Here is a 23371-nt window from a genome sequence, read left to right on the forward strand (position 1 = left end):
ATATTTATTTATTTATTTTTAAAGATTTTATTTATTTATTTAATTGACAGAGAGAGAGAGAGGGAACACAAGCAGGGGGAGTGGGAGAGGGAGAAGCAGGCTTCCCGCGGAGCAGGGAGCCCAATGCGGGGCTCAATCCCAGGACCCTGGGATCATGACCTGAGTCGAAGGCAGTCGCTTAACCAACTGAGCCACCCAGGTGCCCCGTGGAATTTAAATTTAATGTTTAATGAAGTTGTCAATATTTTGTGTTGTAGAGATTTTAATAAGCATTTTAGAATTTGCATTTTTTGCTTATTTTGGAGTCAGTAAAGTTTATCCACAGGTTGCAAATATTCTTAAAAGTTTTTGAAAAGTTTACAGATATTATTCCCATACTGCATAATGTTTGAAACTGTCTTGCATAAGTTTTAAGTTCTACAGAAAGACAGAGAAAGAAAAAAGATCAAGCAGGGAGAGAAAGAGAGAGAGTCAGAAAACCGTGTTTTCATCCTTAGTCTAAAAGTCTTTATAATTTTTAGTTTTAATTATGAAACATTTCAAACATACAGAAAAGTGTAAAAAATAATGAACTACATCCTATTGTTTATTACATCTCCCACCTTACTTCTAATTTAATTTTCTTTCTTCCAGAAGTACATTCATTAATTTCGGTTTGGGCTCATGGTTGAATGCTAGGCTGAATATAAATTTCTAGTCTCAAAGATAATTTTTACTCAGCACTTTGAATATATCATTCCATTATCATCTTACCTGTGCTATTACAGTTGAAAATTTGTTGTCAGTCAAATTGTCCTTTGAGATCTACTTATTAGCTTCTCAGATTTGCTCTCTTACTTTGGTATTCTATACTTGGTCTACAGTATGCCTAGGTGTAGAATAAATATATTATATACATATAGTCCTATATATAATATATATATGTATAAATAAATATATATACATGAATATATGAATATATATATGTGAATATATGAATATACATATATATATTGAGTTGTACTTCTGAAGATCTGAAGATTCTGGTCATGAATCAATTCAGTTAATTTTTAGACATTCTGTTTTCAAATATTTCTTTTTTGCCTCTTTATTTTTCCTTTTCAGAATTCTATTAGTAGAATGTTGGACAACCTTATTTTATCTGTTTCTTAAGCACCTATGCATGTTTTCTGTATTTTTATTTCTCTTGCTTCTTTCTGGTAATTTCCTCAGATTTACTTTACAGATTACAAATATCTCCTCATGTATGTTCAATCTACTATTTAACCCTATCTTGATAATTTTTAACTTCAGTGACAAAATTCTTTATGTGTTCTATTTTTATTAACTTGAAATTTGCCTATTTAATGGTACCTTATATTATTAGATTTATTCTTTCATGTCTTTAATTACTTTAGGCCTCTTTAATTCTTTTTCTCTTTGTAATAGTTAATCTATAATCTCAAATTCTAGGCCCTTAATATTCTTGGTTTTGTACCTATGGACTTCACTCATGGTGGATTATAACTTGTCTTTATAAATTCATCCCTCCACCCTCCCACCCCTTGAGAATCCCTTGAAGCCTGAGTTATAGGAGAATCCCTATAGAGAAGTTTCCAATTTATTTCTGCCAGTCCCAGGGATTCCACCACAGGGGTTATTATTTGGGGCTCTTAGATTATGTAGATAATGTAAACTTGAACCTTAAACTTACATAGGGCTCACGCTCAGTGTTTCAAGCCTCAGGAAAGACTTCTTCTCACTCAGACGCTGGTGAAGACTGCAAGCTTTGTTCTTGTCTTAAGATGGTAGGTAGATTTTTTTTCCTAGTTCATCCTTCCAATTCTTAGACTTATGCAGACATCTTAGTACCAACACCGATTTATATGGATCCAAAACTTCATATTCTTTCTCTGGCGGAAAACTAAAACCTAATCTATTGTGTTACTTGGACAATAACCCACTCTCGTCAACCCATTAGTGTACCTTCTCTGTTCTTTGTTTTTGGCATCTGAAGGTTTCCTTTTCTTTTAGCGTATTCGAATGACATTCAAATATTTTTTATCTATCAAAATTAACAATACTAAATGTTTATTGCTGGAGAGTATTTATTTGTTTTAGTCAGTGTTATGGGCTAAATTGTGCCCCCCCCCAACTCATGTATTGGAGTCCTAATCCCCAATATGAAGGTATTTGGAAACAGGGCCTTTGAGAGTTAATTAGGTCATCAGGTTGGAACTCCTGTGATGGGCTAAGTGCTCTTACAAGAAGAGATACTAGAAAGCTTGCTCTGTCTCTCCTTGCCATGTGAGAACACAGTGAGAAGGCAGTTGTCTACAAGTCAGAAAGAAAGTTCTCACCAGAACCAGAACATGCTGACACCTTAATCTGGACTTCCAGCCTCTAAAACTGTGAGAAAATTAAACACCTTTATTTACACTGCCCAGCCTATGGTACATTGTTATGGTGGCCTGAGCAGACTAAGATAATCAGTCATCTTTCTGAAATATTGAATCTCTGATCCCTTATTTGTTCAATTAATATTGTTTTAAGGAAAAAAGTCTTGCTGCCCTTACCTTTAAATCAACAACTGGGGCTCTGCTGATTCTTCCTGGATTCAGATAAACCACAATATCAAAGCAAGTAATAGACAAAACAAACAAACAAACAAACAAAAATACCTACTAATTCATGTGGAACAAGTAGTTCAATTCATGTTAATTCCAAGTGGACCACAATGTAAAGAATCAAATTCAAAAGAATAGCCAAGAATAGAATGATTTTACTTTATTAAGGAAGAAAGAAAGCAAAACAAACAAAAAAAGAGCTTCTATATGAATTCAGAAAGCAATCTACAGAAGCCTAATAAAGTGAAATCTTCCATCAATATTGCAAATGAAATATCTTGAGGGACTGTGTATAATTAATTAAAAAATGGGGCTATAATTATGGTGGTAGATATAAATTATTACCAAGAGACCTCCAGCTAATTTGAAGGACCTTTGGCTTTTATGTGGCTATAGTTAGAAATAAGAAATTTACTACAGGAAACCATGTAGTATCTATTGCAATCTTAAAACAAAGAAATCTGGTGAATGACAGCAGTATAACCCTGAAGCATCCTGATGAACTGTAAATAATCCAGGCTCTTCTGTGTGTGCAGGGAAAAAAAAAAAAAAAACACAACTTAGCTGATAATTCATAGAGGATTGTATTCTTTCCATGTGACCAAAGGGCTTTAAAAGGACCTGTTCCTTGTGCTTCAGAGGCTGGTATTAATAAAATTACTTGGTAATATGGCAGTTGTAAATTGCGACCTCTTGTCATTGGCTGGGTCATAGATGTCCCTCTCCTTTCCTTTTTAAACACTGATGGGTTCAACAGAGTAAACATTGACTTCATAAATGAGCCAGAAGTCAGAGCACTTTAGGTTCTAGTCACTTCCATAATGGGAAGTAAGCAGAGCAATTTAACAGGGGATGTGAGAAGGGAAGGAGGGGGACTAGGATCCTAGTCAAACAGATGATGGAATGAATACCCTATTTAAGTGTGCCAGACATACTCATGTAACAGAAGCTGTGGGTCACCAGAAACTACAGGAATGGCATTATTGGGTTGCTCCCATAATTAAGGGAAAAGGCATAAGTCAGGAGCATCTTAGACTAAACGTGTTCCTCTACCATACACTACAATTATCACTCTTACGTTCTTACTCCAATAGACACTTCACACTGATGATGTGGAATACCTTCTCTTGTTAGTATCGCGAGTTAGAGTGAAGTGTAGGACAGATCAGAGATCAGTTAAACCTCCCACCCTTGCAAAGACTGTGGCCATCACTCTGTCATGGCAAAGCTAGAAACAGATTTCCAAAGGGCAGCATCATAACTGGCTGATTCTGAAAAAATCCATCACTTTCGGGGCAATGCATACCAGATGAATTTCTGCCAGTCCTTTCCCAAACTAGGAAGTTAGTAATCAAGGGAGAAAAAGGTTAAACTCACAACATCATTAACACCATCACGATACATACATGCTTATGCCCAGCGGAAGCACTGACATGTTCTTTCTTCTCTCCTTCTAAAATCTTGTTCCTCATAACATCTCCAGATATTTATGTGGAATACATGGTTAGATGTCTACCCAAGATCCCCTCTTAGCACTTTTCCTTGCTCACAGTGTCTTAATTGTGTTTGGGGCAGAGTATGACCATCCCTAGGCAATGAAACATGATTGACTAAAGCCAATCATGACAGTCATTTCTGTTGCTTAGGAATGTAAGAGTAGTCATGTAACAAGTTCTGCCCAATGAGACGTTAAGGAAAGTATGCGGGTATATTTCTGGGGAAATAATTTAATGCTTTCCAGATAAAAGAAAACAGACAGCTGTGTCACACTTCCTGTGTCCTGCAGATACTCTGTGAACACAGTCTGGCAGCTGGGCTGCAGGGGTCATTTGTGCTCAGGAGAGAAAAGTGAGCAAAGTTGAGAAGACATGGACCCCAATACCACCAAGCTGCTGACCAATACCAGCATCAGCTAACCTCTTGTCTTTAGGTTATGTAGAGGAAATGAACCGTATGTTTAAACAACAGTTAGTAAAATTTTGTTACTTGCAGCCAAATCCATGTTTAACTGATATAAAATATATAACACTACAATTTAACAAGCCCATTACCTAGTTACCATCAGCAAGCATGCAGTATTTTACTTTCATAATAACCTCGAGGTGAAGGCAGTCAATCACTCCAAATCCCAGGTTAACGTATGGGGAGCTAACACAGTGCAAGTTGTTGGCTTAGCTTGGGTTGCCCAGTGAGTATGTGGCAGAGCCCAAGTTGAAGCTGCGCTTGATGTCACTCTTTCTTTGTTCATTTATTCATTCATTCATTTATCTAACAGACTTTGACAATCTATTTTAGGAAGAAATAGTTGTGTACCAGGAATATAAATATTAATGATTAGACAGTTTGTGCTCTCAAGGACCTCACAGTCTAGTGAGTTCATAATCTTTGAACTCTCCGTTCAGTGGCATTTTAATTATATCAGTCTACCTTCTTGCTGATAGCCATTGTTATGTAAGCTATATATTCTTTTTTTTTTTTTTTTTACTCCAAATGCAGGTGATTTCAAGGGCATTTGCCTAATCAAAAGATATATCTTTCATCTGTTACTAGGATGTGAATGGAAATTTCCAGCATCATTTCAAAACCAGAATTTTCTGAACAGTTCACCTTTCCTTCTACAAAGACAATTCTGCTAATGTTTCTCTTTAATGCTTCATCTGAATGATGGTTGCATTGAGATAGTGTGAGGTGGTCACATGTCTAGAGCTGGGAAACCAAATGCATAGTGACACATCATGGGGTACAATTCAAAAGAAGGACTGAACATGTAGGTGGAGGGATGTAGGCCAAGAAGATGCTGCAAAATATGGAAAGATGCTGTGCTCAAATGCTAACTTAAGTAGAAGTCAAAATATTCTACTAAATTCAGAAGCCCTGGAGAATGATAAGGATATGCTAATGAAAGTACCTGTGATATGATGAAGAGACTCAAAATAAGTCATGCCAACAGCCAAAGGACTGATAATGGCAAAGAGGTATTTTCAGTCAATCAGTTGTCTAAGCAATTGACTGAAAATAGTTTCTTGAAAACTATTATGTGCTTAGAAATGTGCCAAGTGCTTTATAGGGAAGAGCAAGACATAAAAGAATCATAAAACATCACCTTTTTAGCCAGTTAAGTCAGAGTCCATTTTGGGAAACGAGAAGAGACTAACACATACGGAAAAAAGTAAACAATATTTGAATGGCATGGAAGGCAATGCTAAGAGATAGGGTGCACAAAGGTGTCTCAGGACTGGAAAGGTGTGATGCATGGTAGAAAGAGTCTAGGACTGAAATCAGAGACCTTGACTCCAGTTGCAGAACTATACCCTATATAAACAAATGGTCCCACAAACCTCTGCTTCTCAGGGAAGAGCTAATTTAAGAAGACAAATAAGAAAATATGGAAGACCTTTTGAACTCTTAAATATTAGATACACATTTATGCTATCATTTTCATGAATGTGAGAATGTTTTATAGGAGAAAAAAAGGGAGAATTAAAAAACAAGAAAAGATCTACACAGTTCAGGAAATGAGTGATATTTCCTAAGAGGGAGATAAAAGGAGCAAAGATGGAGGACACAGGCAGAACTCTTGAGCTCTATTTGTAACTCTGCCAATTAGACCTTTACTGAACCTTCCTTTCCTCATTCACAAAATAGGAAAAAAATAGTGCCTTCAGTGGCTTCCACAGGACACGAGGGTGAAATAAAATCACAGATATCAAATTGTTCCACCAAAGGATGTTCTCTTGGCTGCAAGGTTGCTGGACTGGCTGGAGCAGGAGTGTGAGCTAGAGGCTAAATGAGGTATAGGATGATATAAAATCGGGGGACTCCTTACAGGCAAAGAAATTCCAATTCTGTATGCCATCAAGTGATATCAATACGGGAGTGTGAGTCGCCCACCACCACCATCCAATGGAACTTGACCATGAAGAGTAGTATAAAAAGAGTCCCCTAATCACCAAGGTGAGACAGACAGTTCAAGTCTTAAATTATGCAAACTACACATAGGACCCATTAGAAGAGACACAAACACAAACAGTGAACGTTCCGCCTGCCACCCCACTACCCAGTCGCTGCTGTGCAATGTGATCTACCACCCAGATGCGGGCAAGAAGGAAATGCATTGTTGACAGAGAACGAAAAATTTATTACTATACAAGCGACCAAAAGACGGTTTGCTTTTCATTATCACTGTGCACCAGCAACTCTAAACAATGTCAGTGATGAAATACTCCACTGCAAAGGTCTTGGGCTCATTTCTAAACAATCACAGAGGTTACAACTGAGTGCTATTCCTATATATATGTGAACTCCAGATTAGCATATTTTATTACTTATTAGTTAACAAACACTATATTCTCCATGAAAGGTACTTTAGAGAACTCCCAGTTGGGCAGGAGCCCCTGACACATGGGGACTCAGCTAAACAAGTTTGGTTCAGAAGAAGTTCATCATAGTTCGGCATCCTTCAAGTGCAGATCCAAATGCTGTAGCTCGACGTATGCCTGAGTTTAAACAGTAAAAAAAAAAAATGATCGCACATGATTATAACATGAAGAAAGAACAGAAGTTCTTCAGTTCTATCATTCTGGTGACGACTTTAAGTTGGTATGTGTGTTTAAAATTTGCAAGAGTGAAACAGAGCGAGAACTCCACATTACTGGTGAGTGCAAATTTTAGACCATACATGAAATAATTTACCAAACTTGAAGAACTTCTTTCAAGTTGGAATCTATTCTTTTTAAGTTGTTAACTATTTAAAAAAAAATAAAGGATGAATCAAGAAATCAGTGAGTATCACTAGTTATTAGATGATCGTTACTGAAAATATTTTTGTCAGAGAAAAGGGAAAGATCTTAAAACTGGTCCACTCTGAGAGCTAAACATTCTAGGTATGCCAAAGGGAGAGAGATCAAAAGACCCCTAAGTACTTTTTTTTTCAAGGAAGTTTTGTACTTTGTGTGTGCTATCGATACTGCTATTGAACACTCAGCAGATTTTAATTCACGGTCAATTCTACAGTAGGACGTGCCCTAAGAGTTCTCTGATACATTGTGCTACATATTCCCTGCAACCCCTTAAAACAAAATCTATGGTATTGGAAAACTCTTCATTACTGCTATTTACACGATGAGCAGAAAACAGTGCAGTACTGAGAGATGGCTTTTGAGAGATAATGCTGAGCTAATTCATTTTGTTTGGAAGGTATAAATTGTGAGGTTTTGCTCAGAAACATGGGTCTAGCTATGCTTTCTGAGGCCTGATTCTAGCTGTCTTCACATACTTTTGTGGATAAGAACCATCTGGAATATTCCCATCTGGACAGACTCAGGGAAATGCAGGACTCCTGAAGCCCATCCCCAAAGATTCCAATTTACAAGATTTGAGATAGAGCCTGGAATCTGTGATTTCAATGAGCACACCACTGATTCCATTCAGGTTAAAGGTCTCAGAAAAGTAGAACTCTTTTGGTAATGTTTTCCTATTGCTGCCATGCTTTTAATTCAGCAAACCGGCATTTTGTACCAAGAACAAACAGACAAATAAATAAGGAAAGAAGTAAACAAATATTACCCACACACCCACTCTCCTCCAAAGTAAGAGGACAAAATGAGCAGAGCAGACAAGAAGAGTTGCTGTTGATGGAGATAATTCACAGGAAAGCACCTGTAATAGTGAAATGGTCTGAGAATAAAGTACCCTGCCAGATTCAAAGTGAAGAAAAGAAATTTTAATTGTTACTTTCCATCATCTGAATGATGGTGGCCCTCCAAAACTCATCTGTTGAAATCCCACCCCACAAAGTGCTGGTATTGGGAGGTGAGGCCATTGGGGGTGATTAGGTCATGAGGGTGGAGCCCTGATGAATGGGATTGGAGCTCTTATTAAAGAGACCTCACAGAGCTCCCTAGCCCCTCTCGCTATGTGGGGGCACAGGAAGAAAGTGCCTTCTATGCACTAGGAGGCAGGAGCTCACCAGACACCAGATCAGCCTGCACTTTGATTTGGACTTCCCAGTCTCCAAAACCGTGAGAAATAAATTTCTGTGGTTTAGAAGCTACCCAGTATCTGATATTTTGGTATATCAGCCTGGCGGGAATAAGACAGTTTAATAAACATAATGAAATTCTGGCATTGGATCTCACTTCTGAGAGTTTTTAGAAAGGCAAACATTACATAATTTAAGAAGCTATAAATACAAACAAGAAATATATTTTTTTCCTTAAAATCTTCTCACATTTTACTTTTAGTAGTAATGACTTTTATAGTCCATTGATTTTTATATGCAGCTTAATTCAGAAATATCTACTGGACACCCATTAGGTGCCACGCATGGAGATCTAACCGCCATCGCTCTGAAGGGGCTTTTAGTCTAGTTACAGAGACAGGTGCATAAAGGGATTAAGGCACGCTCAGCACCATGCTCTGCAGTCACTGAGCAGCCCAGAGGATCACCCCCTGCCTTGTGCTGGTGGCGGGAGGCCCCTCTGTGGGTTAGTGTGACAAGGCGGGGCCATGTGTGGCATTTGCATGTACATGCTGGTAAGGTATCCTGGCACATGCTTTCCAAGGAGTGACATCTCTCAAATAAAATAACATCACCACCTGGACTGAGTGCCTTGAAGGAAGCATCCACACACCAGACTGAATAGAGAAGAGCATATTCCAGAAGAAGGATGAGTGGGGAGAGGAAGTTCACTTCCTTGATGTAAGTCCCAATAAGCTCCTGTAGTTGCTTCTCAGTATCCCCGGCCTGGGACTAGGGGACTGTAACTGCCAGCCTCATCCACTGGGCAGATTTGTGGACAGCTTCTGTCACAGATCCTTTTCCTTCTTGTCACTTCTCATTTTTGCCACAACAGTCAGATGATGCTGCGACTGCCACCGGCCTCTCCCCAGCTCTAGTCAGGCACAAGGGAAGTAGGGAGACCATCTTGTTCTCATATTAAATATAAGCCCCAAGGGTGATGTACACAGCACTCCGTGTTCTTTCCAGTTGTTTCAGATGAAAAAATAATGTCTGCGTGTGTTGGTTGGTGGTTTTAAGACATTTCATTTCTGAAAACAGAGAGATAATAACAGGCGACAAAAAGGTTCCCAAAAAAGCAAGTGTTTCCCTTTTTCCCTTGTTTCACGAGCAAGGGCCTGTTCTCCCACGGAGGGAGCCCTTTCCTGCTCATCTGTCATGGGTTCTCAGGGGAATTTTCCTCCCGGTGATTTCTCACAGCCCAACAGGCCTCTTCCCGGCTCAGTGTGCTTTTCTGGGGGCTGATGGTTTCCTCCTGTCCAGATTTGTCCCCTTCCCACTGGTTCCTCCCTGATTCCAGAATATCCGATTTGCTGGGAACATCTGGGCTTCCAGAGAGAGCTGACCCCGGGGAAAGGAAGTGCGGGGCAGTCTCAGGGAAACCATCCTCTATGGACTGAGTCTGCTGGGTCACCCCATGGGACCACACTGGCTGTCTCTCAGAAAGAATGCTCACACCGACTCCGCAGCGGCGGGCCCTACCGCATAACCAAAGATGACAGCATTTCAATACTACATTAAAGAACCCGTAACTTCCAGGGCCCTGTTTCTGAAGTGATTCTGAGATTGAGATTTTACTTTCGCAAACTATTTAAGCCTAAGCATTTAAGTTTGAAAGATAACAAGCATCCCCAGAGGGCATAGCGACGAAGTGCCCCTTCCCTATGTGTCCGGCGGCGGCCCACTGCCCCCCTCCTCATCCACTGAGGTGGGGAGGAAAGAGCCAGAAATTGCCCATAATCACGCTATGCCTTTCTACTGTACATCCAATATGTGCTGTCATTATTTCAGTTTTTGAAGCTCTCATGGCAGCATTGCCAGTGAAGATAATGGGGCCTATTATTTTCAATGAGCTCCATCAGGAGGTTTCAATGGGCCTGCTATCACTCGAACAAAGACGCATTGGGAAGCAACACTGCTTTCTTGTCATCAAAATGGCTGTGAGTTTGTGTGAAGCTAAAGAACACCCCTTTTCCTTTTCAGCCTGGTTGGATCTGAAAGGTCCAAGAAAGGCAGTTTAGAAAGAAACAAGCCTGGCTCCTTGCCGAGTGCCCTTTGCCCTGGCCAGACGTATATATGAGCTGCTTTCATTTTATAGAATCGATAAGTTCAGCAAAGTGAAACCTGCATTTCCATTGATTTCCTATTTATAGCCAGAAATATGTTCCCATGGAAAATATCGTCTGTTAGAATCGGAGACAAACGACACAAAACAAAAGCAAAAAAATACCTGCCAGCAATGAAGTAGTTGAGGGGGTGGTTAAGTCTAAGGCAAATTAAGACATTCTACACCATTGGCTCGGCCTTGAAATCTCTTTCCTGCCCCTGTTCCAGACTCTTCTCTTCTGCCCCAGACTTGAGAAGTTTTCCTTTGTCTTTACATCCATAGCAACTTGAGCTCAATCTCAAAGCTCCTTTTGTCTTGGTATTTTCCGAGCCTTAGTAGTTACCTTTTAATAGAAACCATAATCACAACACTACCAGTCTAACCCTTCCAAATCATGGTCAATTTTAGGATCGGTAATATGCATTATTTGAGGTTTATAAATAGGAGAGTCCAAAAAATGAGTTCACTTATAATAACGGTTCTATCAGAGTCTGTTAAATAAAAAATAAAGGTCACTAAAACATTTCAACTTTTGCATGCTTATTAGTGCATGCTTCTAAGTATGTTACGCATTTACTCGCTTTATCCTTGTAACCACCCATGAGAAAGAGTGCTGTTGTTATCCTCATCCACAGAGGAGGCCTAGAGAGAGGAAATCACTTGCTGAAAGTTATGCAGCTAGCAAGTTCCAGAACAGGAACTGAATCCTTGCAACTTCATTCTAGGGTCCATGAAATGAGGGAGGACTCTATATCTGATTGAGCTATTGTAGAGTTGTTTGAAATGCTGGCCAGTTTTTCTCTTCCATGCTTATATTTCTTACCTGTTCCCAAACTGTCCCTCCTTTCCCTTAAATACCTCCATTCAAGCAGTTAGTAGGTTCCAGGTCCATGTCCTTAAGTTTGCCAGAGTAGAAAGCAGAAATAGCCTGCCAATCTGTCTCTAGTGTTCTCAGATGCTTAAATTCTGTTAGATGCATTATTTTAGATGCCTCTGTGTCAAAAGCATAAAAATGGAGGCAATGCATTTGAGAGGAGAAGGATAAAAAACAAAGATTCCTGGAAACGTGCTGAATCTACAAGGTTCATACAGGAATGACAGATGTCTCAGCCAAGTTATTCCCAGCACAGACATTTTTGCTGTGTTCCAAAGCTCTGTGGACACCATATCATACTTTGCAAACATCCAGCCTTCACTCCACTGAGGTCCATCCAAAGCCTGAAGCCAAGGCTTCAACTGGGATGCCTTCCCATTCATTGCAGGGGGACACTGGCCTTCATGGGCATCCCCCATGGCAAGTCCCCCAGTGGCACCCTTCTGGGCCAGCAGACCTGGCTTGGCCTGTCCAGTTTATCACCTCAATTTATCCTGCAATGTTCCAGAACACCTGTAATCCCAAGAGAAGGACAGGTGATGGAGAAAAGGGAGTGGCACCGGATAGAACCAGTTTAAGTTGCTCTGTGCTAGGACAGAGGTTGGATGCAGCCTTGTTACACCAGCTTCATCTTCTGCCATGTTTGAAAGAAGTACAAGTAGACTTTGGCTATAGGCAGGGAAGTGCTACCCAGCTACTGTCACCACTTCAGTTGTCATCCTAATAAGTATAGAGTACTGCAAGGTGAATTGACTCATAATAGTACTGTCAGTGAAGAATGATTGGAAGTATTTGGAATGACCACAGTAGGGTAGTGAAAGATCAACGTCTGCGCAATGCCACTTGACCTCTGGTTCATGTGTCGGGTACTGGAAGGCTCAGATAGGAGGTGTTTTATTGATCCATATGCACAGTTTATATTTATGTTTATTATCTCATTGCAAAAAACAAGGTTTGAGATGACAATGTCTGAAACAGTCTAGCAAGGACAACTTCCACGATGCATAAATATGCCCATAATTTCTTTCCACCTTTAATTTGGCACTAGCTTTATCCCCATTATATTCTAGTCACTCCTGTACCCAGTATTTCTCATCTGTTTCTAAGAGATCCATAGTGGCTACATTTTTAAAGATTATTTTGAGGATGAAACACATTACAGTCCCCAACTCCCTACCACATGCAATAGTCATACTTCTAGATACATTTTTTGAGAAAATATGTAAATGCATAGAGATACCCAAGTACTATATGGCTGAAAGCACTGATCTGTCCATGTGACCTGTGCTATAATTGTGGTTTAAGTATTTGTTAAAATTACTAGACTCTAAATTTTTTAAAATATTTTATTTATTTGGCAGAGAGAGAGAGAGCGCACAAGCAAGGGGAGCGGCAGGCAGAGGGAGAAGCAGGCTCCCTGCTGAGCAAGGAGCCCAATGCGGGACTTGATCCCAGGGCTCTGGGATGATGACCTGAGCAGAAGGTAGACACTTAACTGACTGAGCCACCCAGGCATCCCTAGCCTCTAAATTTTTTAAGCAAAGATCATGTCTTATTAATATTTTATAAGCACAAGTTAAACACAGCATGTGGAATACAGTAGGTCCTTAGTAAATGCTTCCCGGTGAATGATCAAATATTCTTATTCAGCTGAAGGTAAACTAGAGAACAGAGAAAACAACTGAGGTCTTCGACCTTCTCCATGTGGGTAGTAGCTACTTCAGTTTGGTAGTGATGGAAGAAAATCATACTTATCTAAGTTAGCAAACATTTACATTATGTTTACTGTATAGTGCTTTTCATAAGCCTGGTGGAATTTAAATTATCCTACAAATATGATTAATCTTCATAATGCCCCCTTGAGATACTGTTTTTATTTTTATTGTTGTTTTCCCTATTTTACAAAAGGGGAAACTAAGGCACTGTGAGGATGATCTGCCCAAGGCAACATTAGGAGTTTACCAACAAAAATATTTAGTTGGTTTATTTTGAACATGAATTATCATTATGCCATCTTATATTTATCTAGATGATTTGGGTTAATGAGAAATTATAGGTGAATTTGTTGATCTATGAATCAAATGAAGTTTAAAAGTACTTTTTAAAGATAGATTCCCCACTGCCTCAAAATTCCTCTACCATGAAATAGATTGTGTGGGGGGGTGCATTCCAGAACTAGGTGTCTTAGACTCCAGAATTAAGATAAATGTTTTGAATCACGACTTATTCTATTTAAGTCTATATCAACAGCTTACCAAACAGCTTAATAGATGTGGTTATCTATAAATCACTCTTTCTTATTTAGAAATATAAAACACTTCATAATATAATCTTCCAGGGATTTTTCCCAGACATTGCCCAACTAATTTCAGCCTGTCAAAATATCAGATTATGAGGACAAGTGGGAACCTTGCAAATCAAATGCTAAAAGGTAGCATAACAGTTAAAGGAAAAAAAAAAAAAAGGTCTGGGGGTATTAGTTGACTACAGTTTCAAAAGATGCCAAGATGATGATAAGACTTTTGAAAAGATAATGCTGTTTTATGATAAATTAATAAACGTACAGTGTCTGGTTTGTGGTGGGGTGATAGGCCTACATTTGAATATGGGTTTCAATTCAAGCACCTCATTATAAAAGAGGAAAATGACAAACTAAGATTACTCACAAAAAGTATGCTAGGGAAGACAAGGCATCTCTAAATCAAAACAAAGAAGGGGAGATGTTTGGTTTGACAAATGGAAGCTCTAGAAAGCTCACAACAGTTGTCTTAGAATATCTGAAAGAGACTCGGCAGTGAGGTGTAAATATTTTCACTGCAGAGCCCTGCCTTTCTGAACTACACCTTCCCTGAACTACACCTTCATCTCTCTTATTTCCACTGCCTCTGACCTAAAAGGCCTCCTTATTGCAATAATTTTCTAATTAGTGTCCCTGCATCTCATCTCGTGTTTCTCCCACACAAACTCTTCATAGCATATCAGAATTATCCTTCCAAAACACAAATCTTACTGTGACATCTCCTGGCTTAAAAACCTCCCAGTGGCTCTGTGGTACACACAGACTAAGCAGGAACCCAAAGGCCTTACAGGGTCTCTGACTATAGCCCCCGTTCTCCTGCCCCTCCTCTCCTATCCCAACCTCCCAACTATCTCCCTTTCATTAAAATTATGCTCTGGTTTCTGAGGACTGGTGACTCTAAGGAACTTGGCACCTCTAAACCTGTTCTCCTTTACTCACACTGTTCTTTCTCTCAGTCTGAAATTCTGCACCCCCATCCCATCCCCAACTAGTGAACTTCTATCCATCCTTGAGAACCAGCTAAAGTACATCAGCTCTTCTACAAATCCTACCCTACTCCCCACAGTCAGGATTCAGAGCCTGCTCCTCAGCACACCACTAGCACTTTATACATAATTGCCAAGTTATTGTTAGAAATTCATGTGCAAATCTTTCCATTTTGCCAAACTTTCAACTTCTCAACTCGGTGTCTTCCTGACCTACGACAAGCCCTGAGTCAAGATAAAGACTCTTGTTTTTTGTCAAGTGAATGAATGAGGATAACATATCGAAGGCAACACTTTGGAGCAGATACTGGTTCAATATAATAATAACATCAATGATGACAGTGATTATAATAGCCATCATTTCTAAGCACCAATGAGGTGCCAAGCAATGTCTTAGGAGCTATGCACATACCATCTTGATCCACATAATCCTAGGCAGTAGGTTACTTACAAATAAAGAATCTGAGAGTCAGGGAGATAAAGTGACTTGCCCAAGGTCAAACAACAACTAAACGGGGGAACTGGGATTTAAAAACAATTCTCTCTGACTCTAAAATCCATGCCCCAAGCCATACATCGACCTGCCTCCTTTAAAACTCCAAAAAATCAGAAGTATTCAGTTGATTCTAGGGCTTTCTCTGGAGGTTCATTTCAAATCACTGAAAGTGAATGTTTCTCAGAAATATTTTGAAATGATACCTTCACTCTTTGGAAGATTGGACTCTGCACAGATAGGGCACCAAGGCAGGAGTGGCTTAGAAGGGTGCTAGCCAGCTTCCCCTCCTTGAATAATCCCCATCAGCACTCTCCAAGGTACTCTGAATATCTACGTTATCTAAATAAAATTAGGCACTTAGAAATGAACAGTTTCCAGACTAGCTGCATTTACTCTCTCACCAGATTGATACCCCAAGTCCCTCCTGTTGAGAAATTTGGGACCTTCTGTTAACTGCACAGGATGCCTTCATGTCTATCTTTTAGTGAAAAAACTGATTCTATAGAAAGAGCACAGAGATATACAATACTTACTGTTTAGGTCCTCTGCTTAATGTTAATTATGTACATTCTATATCACTCTCCTCTCATCCTCTACAGAGAACATTCTTTCTGAATGTGCCATGGATTTATTTAAGTTATAAGGACTATAGGCTAATGCTTCTCGGCTATTTGAAAGCCCAAGAAACATTCTGAAATAGTGTACTGAAAAATTGCTTACCATTTGCTTATCTCCCTACCATGGGATATATGCAAGGAGAAGTTTAATGCACTTATCTCCCCCCTCCAATTGCATCTTGCCATCTGTGGTGCGTTCAAAAGGACCAGAGAGGCCTGCATCTATAATGACTGTGTTTTAATATTCTGGATGCTATTGTAGATACCAATAGAATTGGGAAGGAACCAAAGCCTAGGGAAATATATGGGTAAATGCAGCTCAGTTACCTTCCTTTAGATGACTTGCCTGAAGTGGAACATCCTAAAGTTTGCAGGTTTGTACGTGACATCTTTGAAAATAGCTCTAGACACGCGGTTGGCTCTGTTCAAAAAATGGAACGTCAAAGGTGACTCAGCCTAGCTGAAGCAAGAAAAGTTTAATTCAGAACATAATTTGCTTTCCTTTATTTGCACACTGCAGTTCTGGGGAATAAAAGCCATTATGGAATCAAAGGACAATTTGCTTTTTTGTTGTTGTTGTTGTTCTGCACTGAATTTTTAAAGGCTTTTTTAAAAGAACATAAACAGATGAATGATACTAGATTCAGTGCAGCTTAAAACTAAGTACCTTGAGCTCTTTCCCATGATAAACAGAAACCAATCTTGGCTCTCTGCCCCCAAGCACAGTTCTGTGTGTACTCAGTGAGACAGATCTCTTTCTTGTCTGGGGGAAGGAAGTCCGGGCAGCATGGGCAGTGATTCTCAGAGAGATGGGGATTTTAAAAGATATTCAATTATGAATGTTTCAATCTTCTCCCTCTTCCCTCCTTCAAAAGTAAAGTCTCACCACTTTTAGGTCTCTCTGTCTCTCCAAACTTCAAAGGGAGATGTTGAGCCTGTAAGAGAAAACTCTGGGCCTTTCTACACATCTTGTGGGGGGTGGGGAGGGAATATCATTAAGCTGGGAAGATCAGAAGAAACAACATTCACACTCAAAGGAAAAAAAAAGAGAAGATCTAATAAAGTGAGGGAGACAGTGAAGATTCCAAGAGCCAAATAATATGTGTTTCTCTAAGAGTTTTTGTAGGATGAGGATACAAGGTGTGGATGCAAAGGTTTGGGGAGCAATGACAGAGTGTGAGGATATTGATATGAATTATGCATTGAATCCCTTGGACCTTCTTCAAGAAATACTAGTAAAAAGGTAGGATTGCTTCTAATTACTTTTTGATTGCTGAGCTCTTTCTCTGAATGTGACAGTGTACAGAGAAAATAGACAATGTCAGGACCCAGCTTATAAGAGGAATTAAAGAAGAAACTAAGTCTAAAGCCGGGAGGGAGTAAGTGAGTTCTGTCTCTACAGTCCTTCTTGAATTGGAGATGCAGCACGTGGCCTTAAGGTCCATGAAGCCTTGGTCATAGAATCCCCAAGGGGAGTGTTGACCTAGAGCATGGTGGAGACCTTTGGAAAAGTCTCTGTGCCAAACATTTAGCTTTATGATATAGGTCAAGACTTTACTACTGGCCACCAAATAATAGGATTCATGACTACCACTAAGAGATCCCTGCTGTAGTTAAGGACAAAAGGCAGGAACAATTAATGATGTGTGAGCAATCTACCAAGGGCTCAGTTCTGGGATAACGCTAAAAACGGTGTAAGGCAAAGCTGCAACCACCTAGGAAGTTCATAATCAGGCTAGGGAATCATGGTTACCCACAGGGCACAACTGGGGATTACGAAGACCTGGAAGAGTCAGGAAAGGCAGATTCAGTGGCAATTCAGTAAAGGCTTCTCACCAACTCCCCATTTCGGTAAAGCGTGTCCCAGCAAAGAGGATGCCATCCCTTGGGGGAGGGGTGGGGGTGAGGTCACCTATCCCCAGGGGCTGGGGTGGCAGTCCCGTCAGACTGGGAGACAGACTTCCTGACCCGCGGTCAGGACCCTGCATTTTCATTCTGTGCTAGGCACTGCAAATTATGTAGTTAATTCGAAAGATGGGTAATGTTCATACAGGAGAAATGGAGAAAGGCAATGGATCACAGGCAGGGAAAATGGGTATGGTAGAAAGGGACACTTCATCCAGCTGTATTTATGGAGATTCATAAGTACTTTCTCAGCTTCAGACAAGACAGACCATAAAAATTAATAACTATTTTCCATATTATCATACTTTCTCAAGTGTCCAGAACCCACTTGTGATTCTTTCATCCTTGCATTATTCTACTGTAAAGGCTAGCAAGTTAAAATAACCAATTTCCCACTCTGCCTTGCTGCCCTGGGTAGGCTTGTGACACAGTTCTGGCCAATGGATATCACCAGAAGTCCGGGGTTTGCTTCCCAAAATCAAAAGGCATAACCTAGTGAACGTTAGTCTTTGCCCTTCCTCTGTCCAGGAATGCTGACATAAGGTGAAAAATCCCATTCTTCAACCCTGAGACAGGAAATAGTAAGTTAGTGAATGCATAGTAGGGATGGAGTAGCTGAGGATAGAAAGAGCTTTAGTTCCTAATGGTACCATTGAACTGTCATGGCAACCCTGAATTTCCCAACCTTTAACTTCCTGTTTCATGAGACAACATCCTATTTTAGCCATGGTAATAGAACTGTCTGTTATTTACTACCAAGTGAATTCATAACCACATCTAATACATGCTTCAATTCAACATAAATGCCATTTACTCCCTTCCTCATGTCAGTAACATCTTCTCATAGGGGCAAACCGAGCTCTTCAGGTTCCTATGTCCTTTTCTGAAATTCAGAATGTCTTCCTGGCTTTGGAGCAAAACATCCATTTTCCACAGGTGGTACATTAATATTCAAAATCTCATATTGATTGCCAAATGCTTCCAAAGGTATGTACCATTGTCTATGAAATTATAAAACCATTTTTAGCCCCAAATTAGTATTAGATCCTTTTAAAGTCAAGCATATATGCTAAATAGTAAAATAATTACCATGTATTTTGTATTTCTACATTAATATGGTAATATAGCATGGTCTAGAACATTTCAATTTATGATGAAATCTATATGATTTTAGAACAGCTGGTTGACAAGCAACAACTCAGACTACTTCTTTGGGTCAGTTCTGAAAGTTCTTCCCCATTTATAGCTGGTCAAACCAGTTTACATTCTAGCATTTTGACCGTATCAATTATACTGGCAATATGCCAAAGTTACTTTTTTTAATCTGGATTCCTTATTTATTTCAGATGTTTTTGAAACATATTTGAAGCATACTATACGGTGAGATGTTACAATATCTGTTCGTGATTTTTTTGACCCAAGAGATCTGTCTCAGTTAGGACGCCTTCAGCTGCCAGAACAAAATGTCTAAACTGCAGTGTCTTGAACCACTATGCAAGTATGTATATTGTTTACTTACCAAGAATGCTGTATGCAGGTAATGGCAGAGTTGTTTTGGCAGCTTAATGCTGTGATAAAAGATACTGGTTCTTTCCACTGCGCTAATCCTTCATTCTCCATGTGTTTATTTTCATCCCCATATTTGTCACTTCATGGTCACAAAATGGCTTCCATAGCTCTAGGCATGTCATCTTCATCCAACAGCACCCAACTAGAAAAAGAGGGAGAAGAGGGCTAAGGAAGATATTCTCCTTACACAACTATCTCTTTCATTAGGGAGCAAACTGACTTCCAGATGCTCTCACCAAATTTCTTCTTTAGGAAATCATCCTAGAACAATCTCCGCAAGGGGTAAGAGAAGAAAACAAGTGCCATTATTGGCCCAGACTAATCATGGCACACCCCTTTGGGTTAGTCACAGTGCTATATGAATCCTATTAGCAAAGGAAACATGTCTGAGGCCAAGCAGCCACTTACAAAGCTATAGAAACAATGGACCCCTTATCCCCTTATTGGAATGTTATTCATTATCCTCCACCATATTCTTATATTCTCACTGGAAGTTAGTTATTAATAATAAAATGTTATACAAGCCTATAATATTTTTTTTAACTAATAGCAATAGCCTTTACCTTAACCATGGAAACTCTAAAGAACTTTAGATAGCTATGGAAATGTAAAACTATATAGTAGTGTATTTTTGTTCATTCATTTATTCAATAAAATTTTACTTAATATGTCCCATATGCCAAGCTCTGTTCTGTGTACTTAATACTTATCAGGGGGAAAAAAACACAAACAGAAGGGATAAAGAGCACTGCCCTTGAGACGCTGGTGGGGGGAACACAATGAATAATAAACATTAACTAGTATTAAGCCCTTTCTATGGGAGGATTTTCTTCCCACATTTTTTACTTCAGGCTTGACCAAATTACCTGTTTTAGCCAATGAAATGTCAGTGGGAATAATGGGTGCTATTCCAAGCAGAAGTTTCTGTTGTCCCTTTTTTCTCTCTACCAGGAGAAAGGCAATTCAGCATGGAATATTCAGAATGAAAACGACCATTCGAAGCACAGCCTCAGTTAATCTATGGAAATAAAATGTTATTGTAAGTAATGGAGGTGTTTTGTTACTATGCTCTGATAGTAATATGATAGGCTAAGCTGACCAGTACTGGAACTCATACAGTGTATAAACACTGAAAAGTGCTAGAGTACAGGGGCTCAGAGGGGCATGTTCAGATAGCAGTATTAAATAGAATAATCAAGTAAACCCAATGAGAAGATGAGATTTGCATTTGCATTCTAGAATAAGGTGAGAGAATTTTGCCAAAGGGATATCTGGGGAAGGAGAATTCCCTATAAATGCACCAACTAGACAAAAGGCCCTCACATGCATACAGTATGTGGGACCATCAAAGAGTTGTCTGTGGCTGGCCCTGGCTTGTAAAAGGGGGACGGTGACAGGAGATGAGTTCAGAGGAGGAATGGTGCCAGATGGAGTAGGGTTTTGGAGTTCAAGAGCAGGATTTTGGCTGTTACTCTGAGCTAACTAGAGAGCCAGTACAGGGTTTCTAATAGAGGAATGATGGGAGTTAACTTAAATCTTTAAAATTTCACTTAGCTACTGTATTAACAATAGACTATTGAGGAACAAAGGTAGACATGGAGACCAGATAAGAGGATAGTGCTAGGAATCCAGGCTAGATAAGATGGTTATGTGAACCATAGAGGTAGCCAAGGAGATCGCAAGATACGATAAGATTCTAGACAAATTATTCAGGTAGAGAAAACAGGATGTGCTGATGGATTGGGTGTGATGTAGAGAAGAGAAAAATCTATGCTCCTCTGAGCAAATGAAGTGTGCTCCCTTAGAAACAGTAACTCCATGCTCTCCAGTGGACAGAAGTATTCAGCACCATCATTCCTGCCGACCACTTGGGGTACTCACCAGTTGTGCCCACCAGGCCTGGGAGGCACACCATGTTGCCAGATCACCAGTCAGCAGTGTCCACAACGCTTCTGAAATATGAGAGATTAGAAATTGGCTATTCCTGTATAGAAAAGAATCTGAGCATGCTTGCTACATAGTTTTACCATCTATTGTATTATTAGTCAGACATTACATGGCATAGATCTAAAACTATTTGTTTTACTATTTTGTAATTGTTTGCAATATACTTTTTTGGCTACACTAAACTAAAAAACACTAAATTCATGTTTAATAATTAAACAAAAAAGACTATAGTCTCCATTCCTCGAGAAAGTTGATGATAAATATGCAACCTACATAAACTCTTGATGATCTTTACCATCTTCCATGGGGGTATTAATGATACCACAGGTCAATGAAAATCAGAGGACAGCTCTCTGCTCCTCCCCCTTCTACAGACAGCCCATCACCTGGTGCAGTGCCAGCCATGCCCACGGGACACGATGCTGAACATGTTCTCGTATGATTCTACCCACAGCAAATTCAAGGGCACAGTCAAAGCTGAAAATGGGAAACTCGTCACCAATGGAAAGCCCATCTCCATCTTCCAGGAGCGAGATCCTCGATCCTGTCAACATCAAATGTGGTGGTACTGGTGCTGATTAAAAAAAGAAGAAGAAGAAAAAGAAAAACAGAGGGCAAAGATGAAGAAACATCAGTGTCTACGTCAAGTTTTTTATTTAAAGAAGATTGTCCCTCAAAATGATTTTATATATGCACCTCCCAGATGGAAGTTCACAGATGACTAAATGAAGAATGTCTTTTCATTTAGATCAATGTTCATTTTTTTTTTTAAGATTTGATTTATTTATTTGTCAGAGAGAGAGAAAGCACAAGGAGGCAGGCAGAGGGAGAAGCAGACTCCCTGCTGAGCAGGGAGCCCTATGTGGGGCTCGATCCAAGAACCCTGGGATCATGACCTGAGGCGAAGGCAGCCGCTTAGCCGACTGAGCCACCCAGGTGCCCCCCATGTTCATTATTTTAAATTACGTTTGCTCAGCTTCCATTTCAAGCTTTCTTATGGTCCAATAGCTGAAGAGCTTCGTGAATGATTGATGCTGGTGCCCTGTGAGTGTCATCAGATTTTTCAAATAGAAAGTCCGTTAATTCAGTAATGCTTAGATTACTTTATTCAGCTAGTTCGAAGTAAAGCTTTTAAAATTTCATCCCTTTGAAGGTGAAATTTCTAACATTATTTCACATTCCAGTTGGCTAAGTGCAACAATAAAGATAAAATTATTTGTTTTGCAGTGAAAATTTGAATGCAAATTTTGGGGACTACAGTATCATAATCATAATGCAAAGAACAACATTCGTCCTAATTAAGATCCTCATGAAGTAGAAGTATATTGGAATTGATTGTGGAACACACCCAACTCAAAACTGAGTCCAAATTTGGGGTGATATTCTAAAAATAAAAATGAAAGTTGTCCAAATTTACAAATAATTTATAAGCACACAGAAAAACTGAGCTACAAAGCTGATATTTAATTTAAAAAAACAGCTACGAATAGCTGCTGTCAGCAAAGTGGTGGAACCCATAGCTGATCCTTTCCAATACAACAGTATTCTAAATGGCAATGAAATTTTTCTGACTGTGCCTTCTAATTGTTGGTTGATTTCTGTTCAAAAGCATTGGAAGTCTTTAACTGAAGTATTCAGTAATGAGAAAACCTAAACAAAACAAAGCAAAACTCCAGCTACTAAAGATTTTAATGTATTGCAGCTAATTATTAAAACTAAAGCCTGAAAACAGAAAGACTTTTATATTTATCTCTATAAAAACAAAGGAATAACAGGACAAAGTAAGTGATGACAGGTCAAATGAGGTACACAATTTCATTTTGAAATTTTACAACTTCACTTTGCAGTATTCCAAGTGTCTCTAGAAAGACTCATTTCATAGAACTTTTATTTATTTTTTTTAAGATTTATTTCTTTATTTGACAGAGAGAAAGAGCCCACACAAG

General features: G+C 39.3%; 1 long non-coding RNA gene across 1 annotated transcript in view; it reads left to right on the forward strand.

Annotated features, from left to right (window-relative positions):
• LOC116632859 overlaps positions 1–22216 on the forward strand; it is a 52369-nt gene extending 30153 nt beyond the window's left edge. The window contains exons 4-5 of the long non-coding RNA XR_004299510.1: positions 20430–20517; positions 21880–22216. This is a non-coding gene — a long non-coding RNA (uncharacterized LOC116632859). The remainder of the gene's footprint in view (positions 1–20429; positions 20518–21879) is intronic.
• The last annotated feature ends 1155 nt before the right edge of the window (positions 22217–23371 follow it).

This window comes from Phoca vitulina, unplaced genomic scaffold, assembly GCF_004348235.1.
Source record: "Phoca vitulina isolate PV1807 unplaced genomic scaffold, GSC_HSeal_1.0 scaffold7, whole genome shotgun sequence".
In the NCBI taxonomy this organism is placed as follows: domain Eukaryota; kingdom Metazoa; phylum Chordata; class Mammalia; order Carnivora; family Phocidae; genus Phoca; species Phoca vitulina.